Raw genomic sequence first — 20,900 nt, 5'->3', positions numbered from 1 at the left:
AGCCTTAATAAAAAGAAAACACCAACGCAAGAATGAAAACTTCACCCACAAATTCTCAAGCAACAAATAAACTCACATCAGCAAAACTCTAGGAAGGGAAACTCACAACCACTCTCACTGAAAAATAACAGAAATTATCAAGTATTAGTTATTAATGTCTCCTACTATACATGAACTCAATCCACATAATGACACAGGCTAAGAGAATACATAGGAAAACAAGAATCAACCATCTATTGTATACAGGAAACATACCTCAACCTCAAAGTCAGACAGTACCTCAGAGTAAAGGGTATATATAGAAAAGGACACAAGAAACAATCAGGAGTGGCTACCATAATATCTAACATTAGATTTCAAACTAAAGTAAGTCAGAAAAATTGGAGAACGACACTATATACTAATAACAAGTTCAATCTATCAAGATGAAGTCTCAAATATTGCCATACAAGTGCACTCACACATGTAAAAGAAACACTATTAGAACTAAAATTACGCATATAACCCTACACACTACTGATAGGAATTCTCAGCATTCCGCTCCAGACAATGGGCAGATCAACCAGACAAAAATTTATAAGCGAAATAAGAGAACTAAGAGATGTAATGAATGAAATGGGCCTAAGAGACATCTATAGAATAATACACCGAAACAGGAAAGAATATACCATCTTCTCAGCACCTCGTGAATACCTTTATAAACCTGACCACACACTGTGCAACTCAGGAAACACACAGGAAAAAAAATGGAGGAATACACTGTGTCCTATCAGATGAACACAATTTAAAAATAGAACTTGACAACAACAGCACTCTCATAAATCCCACAAAAAAAAAAACAGAAATTTAACATCAAACTACTTAACCACCCATGGGTCAACGTAAAATAAAGACTTCCTAAAATTCAACAAAAATGAAGGCACATTATACCCAAACCTATGTAACACTATGAAAGCAGTGCTAAGAGGAAAATTCCCGGCTCATACATAAAGCTCACACTAGTGACTTAACAACACATGTGAATGCTCTAGAACAAAAAAAAAAAAAGACATGACCAGAAGGAGCAGAAAACAGAAAATAATCAAAATGAGTGTTGAAATAAATTAAGTAGAAACAAATAAATAATACAACGGATCAATGAGACAAAAAACAGGTTACTTTATATAATGAAGATAGACAAACCCCGATGCAAACCATAAAAGAAGACAAGAGAGAACATCCAAACTAACACAATCAGAAATGAAAGGGGATACATGACAACAGACACTAAGGAAATGCACAGAATCCTTAGATCATACCACAGAAACCTGTACTCCACACAATTGTGAAACAGAAGTGAAATGGAGAATTTTCTGGCTAGGTACCATTCACATAAATTAAATAAAGCCTAGGTGATCAATTAAAATATGTATATACTCTTAAAGGAAATGGGATATTTTGTTTGCTTTTGATGGGAGTTTCTATTTCCTTAAGGCCAAATGGTCTTAATGAAGAATTCCATTAGAACTTCCTATACTCCTCTAAGTGTTGCACATAATATAACCTGAAGGAACATTGCCAGAACTCTTCTTATGACTATGCAGTAAGATTGATGCGAAAAAAAAGACTCAACCGAGGAAGGGAATAAAAAACTAATCTCAATAATGAAGATGAATGCAAAAATACTCTATTTATCCCATCCTAGCTTGCCACCAAGAACTCATATCCATCTGGAGCGTGTTGATGTCCATCAACACAGTATACTCCAGGGTGGAGTAGATATAAGAGACTCCAGAGCTAAGAAAACTATGAGAAGTCAGACCAAGAAAAAAACCACAAACACAGCAGTAGCCACAGCAAAGACCGTACCAAGCAGGCATGACTCTCCTAACAGGATTGGTACAAATGTGCATGTGTTTATGTAAGAATACCTCCAACAATTTGAAAGACAGCATGATAGCATGAGAAGCCAGGGAATATACAACAGGAGAATTTGAACACCCTAATCCAGAGGTTGTAGAAGAAATAGACTTTAAACGTAAAATTATTGAAAATATAGGGACCATCAAAAAGAATGTAAAAACAACTGTAAACAAATGGATGAGAAGAATAACAACAACTATGAAGAAATGAGAAATCTATCAAAGATACTCTTGGAAAGGAAACCAAGAAAAAGCAATCAAACTGGCAATGGAAATATTTCAGGACTTGGAAACTGTAATGGAGGAAAAGGATTCAACAAAATTAGTGAATAAATCTTTCCCAACCTAGAAAATGATATTCCAATTAAGGTAAAAGAAGCATACAGAACACCAAATAGACTGAAACAGAAACCCTCACCGCATAATAATCAAAACACAAAAGATACAGTATTAAGAAAGAATATTAAGAGCAGCAAATACTTTATACTCATAGCAGGAATATTTCATCAGGATGAAGTAGCAATACCAAATATAAATTAAAGTAATATAAAAGCACCCACATTACTAGAAATCAATGTATGCCCCAATCCCCACTAATAGTAGGAGACTGCAGCACTCCTCTCTCAGTAATGGACAGGTCAACCAGACAGAAACATAACAGAGAAATAAGAGGAATAATGGAGATAATGAAATAAATGGACTTTATAGACATCTGTAGAACATTCAGCCCTAATAGTAAAGCATATATCCTCTCACCTTATCATGGAACATTCTCGAAAAATGACCACATACATGGATAACAAAGTGAACTAAATATGATACAAAAAAAATTTGCAGAGGCAGGCGGATCTCTGTGAGTTTGAGGCAGGCCTGGTCTACAAGAGCTACTTACAGGACAGGAACCAAGAGCTACAGAGAAACCCTGTCTTGAAAATCCAAACCAACAAAAAATGGTGGCGGGGTGGTTGGGCTGGAGAGATGACTCAGTGGTTAAAAACATTGCCTGCTCTTCCAAAGGTCCTGAGTTCAATTTCCAACAACCACATGGTGGCTCACAACCATCTGTAATGATGTCTGGCGCCCTCTTATGGCCTGCTGACACACACACAGAAAGAATATCACATACATAATAAATAAATTACCAAAAAATCAAATACCTAAAAAAATTTTGCAAGCACATGAGCCTTATCAGATGACCATGGATCAAAGTTGAAGTATAACAACAATTATAACACCCAAAACCGACAAACTCATGGAAACGGAACAGTCAACCACTAAACCGTCCCTGGGTCAGGGAAGAAAAAAAGAAAGAAAGAAATTAAAGTGTTCCTTGAATTCAAAAAAAAATAAAGACGCAACGTAACCATACTGAAAGTGGCGCAAAGAAGAAAATCCATCTTCCCAGCACCTCATGAAAACGTCTATAAAGCTGACCACACTGTGGAACAAAGTAAACATACACTGGAAAAAAAATGGAGTAATACACTGTGTCCTATCAGATGACCAGGATTTAAAATTAGAACTTGACAACAACAGTACTCTCAGAAATCCTACAAAACAATGGAAATTGAACAGCAAACTACTTAACCACCCATGGATCAACATAAAATAAAATAAATACTTCCTAAAACTCAAGAAAAATGAAGGCACGTTGTACCCAAATCTATGTAACACTATGAAAGCAGTGCTAAGAGGAAACTTCCTAGCTCAAACAGAAAGCTCACACTAGTGACTTAACAACACATATGAATGCTCTAGAAAAAAAAAAGCAGACAAGACCAGAATGAGTAGAAATCAGAAAATAATAAAGTTGAGGGCTGAAATAAATAGAAACAAATAAAAAATACAATGAATCAATGAGACCAAAAAGCAGGTTATTCAACAAAATAAAGAAGATAAACAAACCCTAATGCAAACTAAAAAAGACGAGAGGGAACATCCAAACAAACACAATCAGAAATGAAAAGGGATACATGACAACAGACACTAAGGAAATCCACAGAATCCTTAGATCATACCACAGAAACCTGTACTCCACACAATTGTGAAACAGAAACGAAATGGACAATTTTCTGGCTAGGCACCATTTACCTAAATTAAAATAAACCTAGATGAGCAATGTAAATAGCCATATACTCTTAAAGGAAATAGAAGCTCTCATCAACAGCAAACCAAGTATCCCAGGGCCAAATGGTTTTAATGAAGAATTCCATCAAAAATTCCTGTACTCCTCCAAATGTTGCACATAATATAACCAGAAGTAACATTGCCAGAACCCGTTTTATGAGTATGCAGTAAGATTGATGCTAAACCAAACAAAGACTCTACAAAGGAAGAGAATTAAAAACTAATATCAGTAATGAACATGAAGGCAAAAATACTCATTAAAACGATGGCAAACCAGATCCAGGAATACATTTTAAAATCCTTCATAATCAATTCAGCCTCATCCCAGAGATGCAGGGATGGTATAACAGTCATAAATGCATTAATGCAATCCATGATATAAATAAACTTAAAAAATACATATGAACAACCCATTAAATAATAAAATAGGCACATATCGTACTTGTCATCAAAGACTCTCAGCACAGTCCATTAGTCATACCTGGGATAATGGTACTGAAAATTAAGAAATAGCATAACCTGTATGTCCAGATTATACATATTACAATTTTAAACATCAGCCATCTTTTGGAAAATTGTTGAGCATATTTGGCAAAATACTTCAATAAAAATGGGTCAATTGGGGCCCATTTGGTTAACTTTGTAGCAATTGTTCTGAAATATCACAACTTGTGATTTGCTTAGTGTTAACTGGATGAATCAAGCCAATAGTAAAAAGTTAACAGGAGGCCATTTTCTGGCATTGATTGCCTTCCACACAAACCCATAATGCAATACAGATCCACATTTAGAAGATGATAGCTGCCTTAAAACCTGTTCAGCTTTTTTAATGCTCATTTTTTGGAACAGCAGTATCCGGTTCTACTTATAAATTTACCTTATTCAGAAATAATAATGTTACTACCTATGTGCTACTAAAATATGTATTTTTACATGGAAGAATCAATTTCACTACTGGAATTAGTAGTTATTATCTTCAATGATATTCACGTATTAGTCCCTCTGTTAAGTTTAATCCTCATCACTTATAACACTACAGCAACATACAAATATTTGGCTGCCTGTAAACCCAGGTCTTTCTTGGGCTCTAAGTCCTATAGATCATAATGTTGTAGAATTCCTAAATAAGATATTGAAAAGAACAAAGTGCATGTTAGATTTAGTAATAGCTGTAATTCTTAACCTTATCGCTGTTGCTGCTAATGATTCTGTGACTGGTATTGCTTTACATACATCCTTGCAAACAAAGCATTTTGTAGGGCAACAGTATAAAGTTTATCAAGAACTGGACTCAACAAGCTCAAATAGATGCTCTACCTCAGACAGAGATTGACGTACTAAAGCAAACTGTGGGATGGTTGGGAAAGAAATATTTATGTGTGCAAGAACTTATTACTTTGCCTTGTGATTGGAATTCAACCACTTTTGGCATTACTGATTAGGCTCATAAAGATTTTTAACATGAATGTAAGGTTATTCAAACTTATCTTTTGGGCAATGCCGCTTCTCGATCTCTCATTGATCACTTACAAGATGATATAGAACTTGCTTTTTCTAATCATTTCCTGATTCAGATTCCTCTACCATTGCACACATTTAAGATGAAAAATTGACAGGACAACATGGTAAATTAGATCCTAAGGGATTCATACAAAGTTTTAATCATACCTCTGCTGGTATGCTTATTGCAATTATTCTTATGCCTTTCTATTTTTGATGATGTATCAGTTTGTTTCAAACAAATAAAGAAAATTTTCATACTTTATGGTTAATACTCTTTTTACCACAAATAAAAATCAAAAAAAGGAAAATAAAGAAGGCACCAAACTAGCTTAGAGTGCAGGCTACTCCTGGTATAGATGAGACAAAGTAGGGAAACGATTGCATGAGAAAACAAGCATAGATGAAAGCCACTATGCCTATTTCTCAAATTTTCTGTCAGAATCTATACCCTGAACAAAGAATTGGCTTTTGTGCTCAGTTGTTCACACTCTACCAGTTACAAAGGAGTGCTTTGCTTCTGTATACTTGTTGCCTTGTTTCTATGTACTTATTTTCATTGTTATTACTGATATTAATTGAGGTATTGTTTCTGGAAAGGAGAGGCAAGAGTTTCTCATGATCATGTACATGAGTACAGAGGGGTTTCAGAGTTGAGGTTGTACTTTTGAGTATGTATAAAAAGCCATACTAAAGAAATCTTACTGTGCAGTTGTTCATACTCTGCATCCCCGTGTACTGATACCATACCAAGTGTCAACAACACAGTAGATGTTGATAAGTGTCACCAGAACAAGGACCATAAAAAGTAAAAGTTAGAAAGTGTTTTATAATATTAACCAGATAAGTAATCTTCATTACAGGGTAATGGAACAAGCCAAATCTTCTCTGTACCTAGCTATGCTAAATCATTCAATAAAAACTCATAGGGTTCACGTTTCTTTTTCTGATTTAGAAATGTGTGTGGAAATAATGTAGCCTTATAATTCTTTGGTATCCAGAAGGCACCTAAGATACTTGGTAAAGAATTAAAGCTAATGTTGAAAAAGCTATGAGATAGGATGGGAAAGTACCTGTCCATTTCTGGTCTATATGGTTTGAGTTTTACTATTTTAAAAGAAAAGCAAATGAAAATAACTGGCCACTGTATCAAAAAATATAGTAGTGCCAGCTGCACAAGTAATGACCATGCATAAAAAAATCAAATATTTGGCCTCTTTGTCAATCGGATCAGGAATTATATAGCCCTCGATCTCCTTTTAAAATTGCTGGTCGAACTAAACTTGGTCCATAATCCTATGAAAATAGATTTTTTGAGTAGAATAAAACTAAACATTCCATTTAAAATATTATTATTGGATACTTATCAATATCCTGCAGGCTCTTTAGCTCAAAATATATTTCCACTTGAATGGATTAACAAAAAGCATATATGAAGTAATAAGGGCAGCAGCGGGGCTGCGTCCCTAGCACCCCGGCTGCCTGCTCGGCTAGCTTAGGCCCCGAAATAACAACACACAAACTGTATTCATTTAATCACTGCTTGGCCCATTCTCTTCTAGGCTAATTCTCACATATTAATTTAGCCCATTTCTAATCATCTGTGTGTGGCACCCCAAGGTGCGCTTACCAGGAAGATTCTAGCCTATGTCCATCCTGGGTCGGAGCTTCATCGCATGTGTCTGCCAGGGAGCAGGGCATGGCGTCTCTGCTGAGGCGTCTGCTCCGGAGAGAGCTGTGGAGTCTCTGACCTCACTTCCTCTTCCTCCCAGCATTTTGTTCTGTTTACTCCACCCACAGGGCCAAGCAGTTTCTTTATTGGCCAATGACCTTCCTCCATCACATATATTTTCCAAAACGAGTTGTAAAGAAATGGTAGTCTATGGAATTCAACAACTATGTCTGACTTTCACAGGTCTAAGTTTTTCTACTATCATTTTTGCATTTCCAAAAGGAAAAGTAGAATACATGTTTTAGCTTGCAGAAGCTTTACAAATTCCTGCAGTTTCTATTACTGGAACTTTGAGTATCATTTCCCCAAATTGTGGGACTATTTACCCAAAAAAAAAAAAAAAGGATTTATAATGAATAACATTGTAGTTTTCAGGGGTGGGAGAGATGGCTCAGAGGTTAAGAGCACTAGCTGCTCTTCCAGAGGTCCTGAGTTCAATTCCCAGCAACCACATGGTGACTCACAACCATCTGTACTGAGATCTGGTGACCTCTTCTGGTATGCGGGCATACATCGATCAAGCCAGAATGCTGTATACATAATAAATAAATAAATCCTCAAAAAAAATATTGTAGCTTTCAATCCTTCACCTGATACATTAACTATTTTTACTGATGGTTGAAAACCTAGATGCTTATTCGACAGAATTTAAGTACTGGGTATAAGTTACAGATTACTGTCCCATACAACAAAATTAAGTGTACGCTGTTGTTAAAGCCAAGCAAGATTTACCTCAAGAATTAAGTATTGTAGGTGATCCAGCTTATATTGTAGTAATTGTACAAAATACGTTTAATGCCGTACTTCATTCAACTTTATTTAAATTAGTATTAACTCTTAATCAAAATAAAATTATCTTACTCATGTACGAAAACACAAATTTGTTTGGATATCTTACATTTGAAAATGCTAACATGATAAATTAGTACCTTTTCCTCTATTCATGAAGAACATGAACATTTACATACTAATGATAATAATGTGCATGTCAAACATAAAAATCCATTTCAACAAGCTAAATAAATTATTTTAAGTCCTCAGATTTGTCATCTGTTACATATCCATTCTATTCCTCAAGGATCTCAATCAAATGAAATCTGGCTAATGGTTGTTATCATTACAGAATTTTGGAGCTTTATCTTCCTCCAAGTATCCATAGATACTCTTTGATCATTTATATGGAACACTCCTTTAGCTGGAGAACACACAAGTTATTCAACATTTATTAAAAGCCTTTTCCATCATGTGTGTTCCCATTTACTAAAACAGATAACGGACCTAGTTATATAATTCCAAAAAATTTTCTACCTCGGTTCTGTGAATCATATCATTGCTCCTGTTACAGGTACTGAATATAATCCACAAGAACAGGCTATTGTTAAATGTGTCCATGATACACTAAAACAAATTAAAGAATCAAAAACGAGGAAAAAGGAACTGTGGTATGTGATTAATGTGTGGTTTTCAGAATAATGTGAGAGCCAGTTTACATCAAGCTTTGCTTATATAAAATCTCATAAATATGCCGCATGCACATATTTTAACCCTCAAAGAAATGTTTTACGGAAACCACAAATGCCTCATTTGAAAAAAAAATGGGACAAAAATGCAAGGTGATGAATGGCAGCTGGCATTGCTAACGGTGAAAGGGAGAGGATATAGTCTTGTCTCTCTGCAAGATGGGAGTCAGTTATGGATCCGGGTTCAGAAAAGAGCAGAAACTAAAGACAGGATGGCAATGTTGTCATGATGGCCCTTCTGTCAAAGAAGACATTCTAGTATGGCAATTCTCTCTATGGAAACGACCTTGATGACATAGGTCCTCATCCTAACCGACATGGGGTCAGGTGAAATCTCTTGCAGCTTAGGTTCAGATTATTGTACAGCAGTCCAGAATACCTGTTATGGCTGAATATCATTTTCTGGCCTTGAGCGCTCTGCTATCTGTCGCTTCAGTTAGGGGATCAGATGTAAGTTAATGGGCTTATGTCCCTAAACCACGAATGTTTGGTCCTGTCTTTTTGGTAGATACTGATGTGTTAGTGTATTTGCCACTCCCAGTATCCTTACTCCTGCTTGGAATAATTTAACTAACCTGAATAATTTTGATGGGACTCCACAGATTATTTTACCAATGCAATTTGGAAATGGTCCTTGGTTTTCAATGGGATTTCAGCAGTGGTCACAAACTGGTATTAAACTCGGAAAATCTGGCACTCATCCTCAATTAATCTGAGCATAGTCCATTATTGAGACCTGGGATAATAATACTGAAAATTATGAATTTGCATATCCCCTATGTCCAGATTTTAAATATTATAGGTTAAAATATCAGCCATTTATTTGGAAAATTTCTTTTGGCAAATTTGGAAAGAAATTCAAAATAAATGGATCAACTGTCGTCCATATGGTGAATTTATAAACACTTGTTCTGAAAGGAATGTTACCACTGGTGATTTGCTTAATGGTATAAGGATGAATTGAGCCAGTAATAAAACGATAAATGGAAGCTGTTGTCTGGCATGGGGAGATGGAAGAATCAGTGATGATCTTATTGCCTTATTCACAGTGCATACTGCAATACAGATGCATAATTGGCAAGTCATAGCCACCGTAAAACCTGTTCAGGTTTTTAATGGATCATGATTTGGAACACAAGTATCAGCTTCTACTTATATGTACCTTATTTAGAAGTAATGTTACTGCTTCTGTGCCGCTACCATATGTATTTTGTTTAGAAAGAATCAATTGTACTACTGGAATTAGTTTTAATGATCAGCAATTGTAGTTATGCATTAAATCCTATATTCAGTTTAATCCTCATCATCACTTATGATACTAGAGCAACATACACAAATTTAGCCGCCTGTAAACCTAGGTCATGCTTGGGATAAAAGTTTTCAAGACCATATTTTTGTTGAATTCTTCAATAAGATATCGAAAAGAACAAAGTTCATGTTAGGTTTATTAATAGCTGTAATTCCTGACCTTGTTGCTGTTGTTGATACTGCTAATGTGGCTGGTATTGCTTTACATACATCCTTGCAGACAAAAGACTTTGTAGAGCAATGGCATATTCTCATAAAGTAGTTTCAGCAAGTTAAAATATAGTCTCGACTTTGGACAGAGATTGATGTACCAAAGCAAACTGTGGGTTCGCTGAGAAAAAAACTTGTATCGTTGCAGGAACAAATTAAATTACTTTGTGTTCGGATTGGAATTCAAGCACCATTTGCATTACTGATTTGTGTTATAATTTCTTATAGGAATTGAATGATATTCCAGCTTATCTTTTGGGAAATGCCTCTGCTCAATCTTTCAATGATCACTTGCATGATCACTTCATTGATCACTTACATGATCACATCAATGATCACTTCCATAGGACTTTTGTAAAATCATAACCCTCGAACATTGAACAAATTTTTTATGACAAATTGGCAGGATTAGATCATAAGGGATTCTTACAAAGCATTCTTCATACCTCCAGGGGTATGGTTATCGTAATCATGCTTATCCTTTTTTATGTTTGATTATATATCAGTTTTATATTTGGCTAAACATAATAATTACATACTTTATGGTTAAAACTCTTTAATTCCAAAAAAAAAAAAAACTATGAAATTGTGGAGACACAGAACTGGCTCAAAGTGCAGGCTCCTCCTAGGGCAGATGAGATGAAGCTAGGAAACTGTTGTTGTGAAAAACAAGCATAGATGAAATCAAACTTTCTCTGCCCATTTTTCTAATGTTATGTCTGAATAAGGACCATGGATTAAGGAATGGACTTTGAGCTCAGTTCTTCACACGCTAGCAGTTATAAAAGAGTGCTTTGCTTCTGTATTCTTTTTGCCTTATTTCTATATACTTCTTTTCATTTTTATTAGTGTTATTAATTGAGGTATTGTTTCTGGCATAGAGAGGCAAGAGTTTGTCACGACCATGTATGTGAGTGGGGGGGGGGGTTCAGAGTCAAGGTACTGCTTTTTACTCTGTATAAAAGGCAGTACTAAATGAATCTTATTATACTTTTGCTCACACTCTTCATCCCGTGGACTGATTTGCATGAGACACATACCCAGGGCTCGTGAAGCAATAGATGAATACAAGGTAACACTAACCAAAGTTAAAAACATCTATGAAATTAACTTTTAGCTTTTGGTGAGAGAAATTGAAGAATACACCAGGAAATGGAAAGATATCACCATGTTCTTAGACAGAGAGGACAAACACAATAAAAATGGCAATCAGTACAAAAGCAATCTGTAGATTAAATGGAATCCATACCAAAACACCAACAAATTCTTAATGTCAGTTTAAAGAGCAGTAATCAATATCGAAAAACCATGGATGAACAAAAGAATCCTGTACAGGAAAGTAAATTCCAGAGGCATGACAATCCATCAACCTCCGTTAGAGAGATACAGTACTGGAAACAGCTTGGTATTGGCATAGAAACAGAGACTTGACCACTGGAATCAAATCAAAGACCCAGATAGTAATCCACACGGAAGTTTAGCTGACTTTTGACCAAGAAGCTAAAATTATACAATGAAATAAAGATAGCATCTTCAAAAAATGGTGCTTGCACTACTGTATGTCAACATGTAGAGGAATGAAACTAGATACATATCTATCAACATGCACAAAACTAATGTCCAAAGGAATTTCCAAAAGATATAAAGAGCTCAAGGAATTAGACATCAAAAGATGAAAATGCCTTACCTCCTCTGATGACTGAATGGATATGGTAGGGAGGCTGTTTGTTTGTTCCCGGATGCTAAGACCTAAATAATAAAACAGAAATCATTTTTATGTCAGAATACCTCCAGAAATGTGAAGGACAGCATGATAGTATCAAAATCCAGCAAATAGACAACAGAAGAATTTGAACACCCTAATACAGAGGAAGAAGAAGAAATAGACCTTAAACGTAAAATCATAAAAGAGATAGGGACCATCAAACAGAATGTGAAAAACAACTTTATAAACAAATGGATGAGAAGAATAACAACAACTTTGAAGTAGTGAAAAATCCAAAGATACCCTAGGAAAGGAAATAAAGAAAAAGTGAATCAAACTAGTAATGGATACAGTTGAAGACTTGAAAACTGAAATGGAAGAAATAGATTAAACAAAATTATACAATAAGTCTTTCACAAAAAAAAATAATATTCCTATTAAGGTACAAGAAGCTTATGGAACGCCAAATAGACTGAAAAAAGAAACCCTCACCACACAATAAAACACAAAAGATACAGTATTAAGAAAGAATATTAAGAGCAGCAAAGGTAAAAGGTCTAATACCAATTAGTAATATAACAAAAAATGACTTTGAACTTAAACCAATCAAAAGAGAATAAGATGGAAACTTTAAACTCATTGCAGGAATATTTCGAGGGATGAAGTATGAATACCAAATATAAATTTCAGTAATATAAAAGCACCCACATTACTAGAAATTAATGTATGCCTCAAACCACACTAATAGTAGGGGACTGCAGCACTCATCTCAACAATGGACAGGTCAACCAGTCAGAAACATAACAGAAATAAGAGAAATAATGGAGATAATTAAATAAATGAACTTTACAGACATCTGTAGAATATTCAACACAAATATTAAAGAATATACCCTCTCAGTATCTCAAGAAACTTCTCGAAAATTGATCACATACTTGATAACAAAGTAACCTAATATGCCACAAAAAAAAAAAATTTGCGGAGGCAGGAGGATATCTGTGAGTTCGAGGCAGGCCTGGTCTACAAGAGCTACTTCCAGGGCAGGAACCGAAAGCTACAGAGAAACCCTGCCTCGAAAATCAAAAAAAAAAATTAAGTAAAAAAAGGGGGGGGGCTGGAGAGATGGCTTAGTGGTTAAAAACATTGCCTGCTCTTCCAAAGGTGATGAGGTCAATTCCCAGAAACCACATGGTGGCTCACAACCATCTGTAATGATGTCTGGCACCCTCTTATGGCCTGCAGACACACATACAGACAGAATACTGTATACATAGTAATTAAGTAAATAAATATTTTAAAAAAAAATTGCAAGCACATGAGCCTTATCAGATCAACATGGATTAAAGTTAGAGTATAACAACAATTATAACACCAGAAAGCAGACAAACTCATGGAAACGGAACAGTCAACTACTAAACCATCCCTGGGTCAGGGAAGAAATAAAGAAGTTATAGTGTTCCCTGAATTCAACGAAAACAAAGACACAACATAACCAAACTGAAAGCAGCACTAAGGAAAATTCATCATATTAAGTGCCCACATTACAAAAACAGAGAAAGCTCACATTAGACACCTAACAGCACAGCTGAAAGCTATAGAAAAAAAAAGCATTCTTACCCATGAGTAGAAGGCTGGAAATTATCAAATGGAGGACTCAAACAAACAAAATATAAACACAGAAAACAATCCAAAGAAATCAATGAAACAAAGAACTGGTTATTTGAGTAAAATCAAGATTCACAAACGGCTATCCAATGTAATAAAAAGGTACAGAAAGAGAACACGCAAATTAACAGGATAAGAAATGAAATGGGGAACATAACAGACACTGAAGATATTCAGAAATAATTAGATCTTAACACAAAGACCTATATGCCACAAAGTTGGAGAATGTAAAATAAATGGACTTGTTTTTAGATAAATAACATATACCAAAATTCAATAAGACCAGGGGAACAATGTAAATAGACCGTGAAGCGGTAAGGAAATATAAGCAGTCGCAAAAAACCTCCAAACCAAGAAAAGCACAGCACCAAATAGTTTTAATGCATAATTTTACCAGAAATTCCAAGAACTGATACCCAAATTCCTTAACATGTGTCACATAATAGAAACAGAAGAGTCATTGCAGAATTACACCAGAAATTCCAAGAAGAGCTGATACCTAAACTCCTTAAGGTGTGTCACATAATAAAAACAGACGAGTCATTGCAAAGCTTGCTATGAAAAAAACAGCATCACCATGATACAAAAAACGAAGAAAAAAACTCAACCAAGTTAGAGAATTCCAAACCAATCTCGCACATGAACATCGACAAAAAAATTTCAAATAAAATACTGAAATACCTGATCCAAAAAAATAATAGGAGGCTTTATCCCAGAGAAGAAGGGCTGGTTCAACACATGGATATCTATCAATCAAATCTATTATATAAACACACTGAAAGAAAAAGAAACCATATGATAATTTCACTAGATGCTGAAAAATCATTTGACAAAGCTCAACAATCCTTTATGATAAAGGCCTTGAAGAGGTTAGGGTTACAAGGATCATCTCTAAATATAAAAAAGCAATATACAACAAACCAACAGCTGTTTTCAAAGTAAATGGAGAGCAACTAAAATCTGTTTCATTAAAATAAAAAAAAAATACAAATCCGTCCAAATACATATCTCTTCAACATAATGTGTAAAGTTATAACAATAGCGATAAGAAAACAAAGTGATCATGGAGATTTGAATAGGTAAGGAAAAAGTAAAAATGTTATTTGCAGAAGGTATGATTGCATACACCAGTGACCACAAAAAAAATCTTCAAAATAACTTCTACAGCTGATAAATACCATCAGTGATATGGCAGGAGACAAGATCAACCACAAAAAATTAACACCTCGCATGTACACAAAGGATAGAGAATCAGAGGGAGAAATAAGAAAAACTTCATTTCACAGCAGCGACAAATAGCATAAAGTATCTTGGGGTTACAATAACCAGCAATGAAAGGTGTATTTGACAAGACTTTAAGGCTTTGAAGAAAAACTGAAAAGGACCCAAAAATATTGAAAGATCTCCCATGCTCTTGGATGAATAGGATCAACAATATAAATATGGGAGCTATAGCAATGGCAACCTATAAATTTGATACATTACCCATTAAAATGAAAAAGAATTTTTTACAGACCTTGAGAAAACAATATTCAACTTTATATAAAAAGCCAAAAAGCAGGGAATAACAAAGAAATATGACAGACTTGCTTGTTGGTGTTCCTGTCCAACCAGATAACCCACAACCAGAAAGCCAGAGAAAATCACAGATATTACAAGGTCATAAAACTGATTGGCACACAAGCTCAGTCTTATTACCTCCTGTAGCTTAAACCCATTACTCTCAGTTCCTTACACAGTGGGAAAGATCACATATTGCTTCTTGAGAGTCTGGGCAGGAGTGGGGGAATGGGCTGTTATCCTCGCCATGCCTCTACTTCATGTATGGTTTAACCGCCTTTACCTCCTGCATGGATAGTCAGCGTTTTACTGCAATACAACATTGACACAATACAAACAATTCTATAGCACAAATTTCCTTTTTTTATAAACCTGGGAAAATACCCATAGTGCATTTCTTGGGAATCTGTGCGTAGTATTCCTGGATAATTCCTACTGGTTGAGGACAATGATAATCTTATAAAGACAAAAAGAAAATTTAGAGTTATTTCTTTTAACCTCAGAATTAATCCACAACCTCATTTTCAGAAGCAGAATCTCTTCTCAAGAGTAACATTCCTTTTTAATTTCATTAAAGGCATTTTAAAATATTTATCTGAATTAACTTAGCAGCATCTATAAACAAATATCCTTTCACAGGGGTTGCTACTTCTCACGACTCAAACAATTAAAAGATAACAAAATAGCATAGAGTATCAAGAGCAAGAGTCTCTGTGTATCTTCCATCCTTGACATACTTGATTTTAATTTCTATGCTACCACACTTTGAACTCACAGAGATCTGTTTGTCTCTGCCCTATAGGCACTGGGATTAAAGGTGTGTGCTACCACACCTTGAAGTCACAGAGGTCAATCTCCCTCTGCCTCCCAAGTGTTGGAATTAAAGGTGTGTACTGCCACACCAAACAACTCTCTTCATTTTTTTTTTTTGGTTTTTTACTTTAAGAACTTCAACTTTTAGCCTGCCCATATTTTTAACACACTGTAAATCGTTTTAAAATTTTTCTTTGTCTTTGAATCTCTTTACTCTATATCTCTCTTTTTCCAACCACATGAGTCTTTAATTTACCAAGCAATATGGCTAGGATTAAAGACGTGGCTTTGTCAGCTAGATCAAGGACATTCCTTAGCTTTCCATCCTCATGGCTGAGGAACTGGCTGTAGCCATGTTTACTGCCACAACTCTATGGCATTTCAAGATACCTGCCAGCAAGCGAGCTTCAGCAGCCTGTGCTTGTAAACCGCACGAACCACCTGCATAAAAGAGTCAAGAGTTTGCCCTGACAGGACAGCCCAGAAAGCGGGCATTTTTAAATGGCGCAGCTGTCTTACTGCTACAGCTGAAAACCAAAAAACATGCGTTCAGCTTTTTGTAAACACCATTTAAGTGTTTTGTAGCAGGACCCCCTAATGAGCTGCTGGGTTTTTCAGCTAAAGCTGTGTCAGAAAACCTCTCTTAGATGAGAGCGCTTGCTTGCCAATAGCAAGCAGAGTAGACTCGAAAAATTGTTGTTACAAGAAAACATGCTTTAATCTTTCCCAAGCTTTCTGTCTTTCAGTGGATTCACTTGTCAACACGTCTGGCCGCCATTCTGTAGTAAGAGCAGCGGAGCTGCGTCCCAAGCACCCAAGCCGTCTGCTAGCTTATGCCACCGAAATAATTACACAGACACTGTATTCCTTTAAACACTGCTTGGCCCATTAACCCTAGCCCTTACAGGCTAATTCTCATGGGCAAGCTCTAGACCTAGAATAACTCTGTAGACCAGGTTGTCCTTGAACTCAGACCCACCTGTGTGGGGCACCCAAGAGTTGGGATAAAAAGTGTGTGCTACCACACCTAGAACTCAGAGATCTGCCAGGCTGTAAGTCCCAGACATTGGGGTTAAAGGCGTGTGCTACCAAACCTTGAAATCACAGACATCAACCTACCTCTTCCCCTTGAAGGCCGAAGTCTCCTATTTCTGTGATTCACAGGAGATATTATTCATAGAAATTCCAGGCAAGAAAAGTCACTGCATGATAATTTTGAATAAACTGCTGACTCCACGAACAAGGTACAGGCATGGATGACGGAGGGCTCGCACCAAGCCAAACTGGCGGCAGGCAGCAGAGCAAGGGAAGGAGGGGTCCTAAAACCTAACGTTCAGGCGACAGATGATGAAGGCATAAATAAAAAAACGATCCCAAACCAGTTTTAAATTATGAGTAAAAAAAATAAATAAATAAAATAAATAAAAAAATTATGAGTAATAGGGTAGTAATTATTTAAAGGGGAAAAAAAATTACAGATCACCATCACAGACACCAGCTCTCTGGGCAACCAGGAAAGAGTCTAGTCACCAGAAATGGAGCAGAAAAGAGAGAGGGAGGAGGGAAGTAGCCGCATTTTTAAAGAGAGACCACACCCCAATGTGCTGGGATTTCAGCGGCTATTTGCTGGAGAAGGGGAAGGATCTCCAGCATCAAGCATGTGCGCATGGGCATGGAGTGGGGTTATGGGAAGGGGAGGGGGGGAAGAGAAAGGGGAATGTCACAAGCCAAGTTCTTTGGCAGCTGAGCAAAGTGCTGTGGGAGGAACTTACATTTAGTCAGCCAATAGTCTCTGCAGCACAAGCTCATTGTTCTGCAGGAACGCCTTAAGCTCCATCAGCCAATAGCAGTTGAAATAACAGACAACAGGGGTGTGATTTATTTATCTTTAAAAAAGAGCAGCAATCTTTGGCCAGGTCTCTTTGCTCCCTCCTGTGCTTCGTTCCTGCTGGCATTTCGTGACTTTTACCGGCCTTAAATAACTATCCCTTTCACTCATAACTGGTGTTATGAGTTATGGTGACCAGTGTTGGGTTTTAGAAACAAACCGCAATCCCACAGCTTGGCAGCCTGCTGCCAGCTTGACTTGGCATGCTCGGCTCTCGCACGAGCTCTCACTCAACTTGCATGATTCCACCACCCCGGACTTCTACCCTGGACAGGAGTTGAAAGTTTTAGGCGTCGTCCGAGACTATGAGCTCCCCCACGGGGCAGAATCAGAAGGGAGGATAATCTCAAAAACGCCGTGTTCCATCTGCATGGTTGCGGATGTTATGAACAACACCAGCTTCTAATCGTGAGTGTCTCCTTTAGGCTACTCTAACTGCCACTTTTATTGCGGGTAATTGACTATTGAGATCCTGGAAACCTCCTGGTGTTTCTAGGGTCGGGGGAACTTCCACCAAATGCCTTCAGGGCATTGGTTGTTCCCATCGCTGGCAGTCACTACCGGCTTGCATCCTTGGTTAAGCCAGTGGGATGGCGTGGCCTTAGCCAGCCTATCATCTCACACATGCATGGAGGTTCAGGCTCTCCAGTTCTCCCACTTTCTTTTTTCCCTACTTTTCTTCCGTATTTTCATTGTAACTCAAGCTATGGTGCGGAACGCAGCTATGGTGCGGACCAGCCTCTGATTTCTGAGTAAATTGCCCAGATTCAGCTAGGCCATTAGCACACCAATCATAACACGCAGACACCCGTTCACAAGTCCCAGGTGTTCGGGTCATATGCATTGGACATTAACGTGGAGCAGTTCTCCTTCTAGCCTTGAGGTAACATGGTTTTTGGCGGGTATTTTCACAGCCTTAACCAAGGGAGACAAGCCACGCAGACTCATGCTTTAATGCCTTCCTTACAGACCTCCACACTTATCTGCCTCTATTCAAGAAATGTTTAGAGAAAAACTAAATGGCAGTCTAAAATTTCACGGAAATTTCCCAAAATTTCACGGAAATTGTCAAATCACTACCACGTACAGGCAAATATGTAGGTACTAAGAGGGCTTTTAGAATTCCAGCCAGATTTTTCAATTCCGGCCTTTCTCCCTCTTTGCTCCATGCCACAGAAACTGGCATGGTGGCTTGGGGCATAGTGGTTCAAAACAGAGCAGATTACACCTTTAGGTACCTCCCATTAAACTTAAAGTACTTACAGCTTGAAAACTGTTACATTTTTCACACAACACGTGGCTGTACCCATCATTGCTTAGGGAAAGTTGGGTAAGGTGCCTTTCTTTGCTGGTTCACGTGACCAAGCTCTCCTAGTTTTGCTTATGTATACCCTGCCTTTTCCTACGGTTTTCAATAAAATACTCCTGTTAACTCTGTTACATGTCTCTTGCGCAATAGCATGTGTGATAGGGACTAATGTTAAATAATTACTGTTCACTATTTCTATGAAGAGAATAATTGTTTATTACATCTCATTTCAGACTCAAAGTACAGGAGCCTCATAATTTAAACTGGTATGTACCTTTAGCCATTCTCTACTGATGTCAATTATGGCACTAACTCCGACTCTTTGAGGCAGGAGGTAAGCCACAGAGAGAAAATTTGAGTGTTGTACATTGTTTGCTGGCAAGGAACATGGCTTTAATACTACCCATATTGCTTAGTAAGTTAAAGGCTCATGTGGTCAGAAAAAAGAGAGATACAGTAAAGAGAGATTCAAAAACAAAGTAAACATCTAAATGATTTGTGTGTTAACAATGTGAAGGCTAAAAATTAAAGTTATTAAAAAAGGAAAAAAGTAGTTTGGTGTGGTAGTACACACCTTTAATCCCAACACTTGGGAAGCAGAAGTAGGTAGCTTGACCTCTGCAACTTCAAGTTGTGGTAGCAGACACCTTTAATACCAATGCCTGGGGGGCAGAGACAGAAGGATCTCTCTAAGAGTTCAAGGACAGCATGACCTACAGATTTATTCCAGGAAAAACATATACAAGGAACCGGTCTCAAAAATTAAATTTGAAAATAAATGAAACAGAGGTTACAACAAAGCTGCAGAAAGCTGGAAAACACAGAGAATATTGATACTGCATGCTATTTTGCTATCTTGGAATTGTTTGAATGCTGAGGAAAAAAATAGCTGCTAGAAGATATTTGTTTATAAATGATGCTCAATTAATTCCAGATAGTTAGAAAATACCTTGACTGTATAATTTGGATGTAAGGACGTGATACCTTGGAAAAGAGTTTCTTCTTTTATTTTCACAGAGGATTAGATTCTGTCTATTACTTGTATCCAAAGATGGTATGATGGACCACACCATACTGAAAGGTTGCTGTGGACCCCCTCAAAAAATTACTTCTATTAACTGCTGAAAGGTCAGACCATAAATGATGTGATTATCAGTGCCCCCTTCAGCTCGAAGTTTAGAGAGAAATAATCTCGCCAGCCGGGCGATTAGGGGCACGCCTTTAATCCCAGCACTCAGGAGGCAGAGGTTTCGAGACCAGCCTGGTCTACAGAGCTAGTTCCAGGACAGGCTCCAAAGCCACAGAGAAACTCTGTCTCAAAAAACCCCCCCCAAAAAAAAGAAAAGAAAAGAAAAAAAAATAACCGTGCCAATATTCCCAAACATTGTCTATAAATGTACTTTTACATTTAAAGGGGGATATGATCTAGATATAAATAATTTACATTGGTATAAGTTTTGCTTTGTTGATATAAATTTAAGGGCAATTGTTATATGCATATATCTATATATATTTCTAATATTAATTATGGTACTGTGATTACGTAGTTCATGTAAAAATGGAATATATATAGGTTGTTAATGGATAATAAATAATCATTAATAATAATATAGCTGGTAGTTATGTTCAGTAGACTTTCTTAATATGCATAGATATTTCAGA

The 20,900-nt window shown here is 36.7% G+C and overlaps 1 long non-coding RNA gene across 1 annotated transcript in view; it reads right to left on the bottom strand.

Annotated features, from left to right (window-relative positions):
* LOC121449211 overlaps window positions 1-17,675 on the bottom strand; it is a 29,196-nt gene extending 11,521 nt beyond the window's left edge. The window contains exons 1-2 of the long non-coding RNA XR_005974505.1: window positions 17,161-17,675; window positions 11,986-12,047 (exon numbers count right to left, since the gene is read on the bottom strand). This is a non-coding gene — a long non-coding RNA (uncharacterized LOC121449211). The remainder of the gene's footprint in view (window positions 1-11,985; window positions 12,048-17,160) is intronic.
* Between the last annotated feature and the right edge of the window lie 3,225 nt (window positions 17,676-20,900).

This window comes from Microtus oregoni, unplaced genomic scaffold (assembly GCF_018167655.1).
Source record: "Microtus oregoni isolate MIOR12 unplaced genomic scaffold, Mior012 000000F_ref0000247, whole genome shotgun sequence".
In the NCBI taxonomy this organism is placed as follows: domain Eukaryota; kingdom Metazoa; phylum Chordata; class Mammalia; order Rodentia; family Cricetidae; genus Microtus; species Microtus oregoni.
The sequence above is the reverse complement of the archived record's forward strand: the minus strand, read 5'-3'. Positions and strand labels throughout refer to the sequence as shown.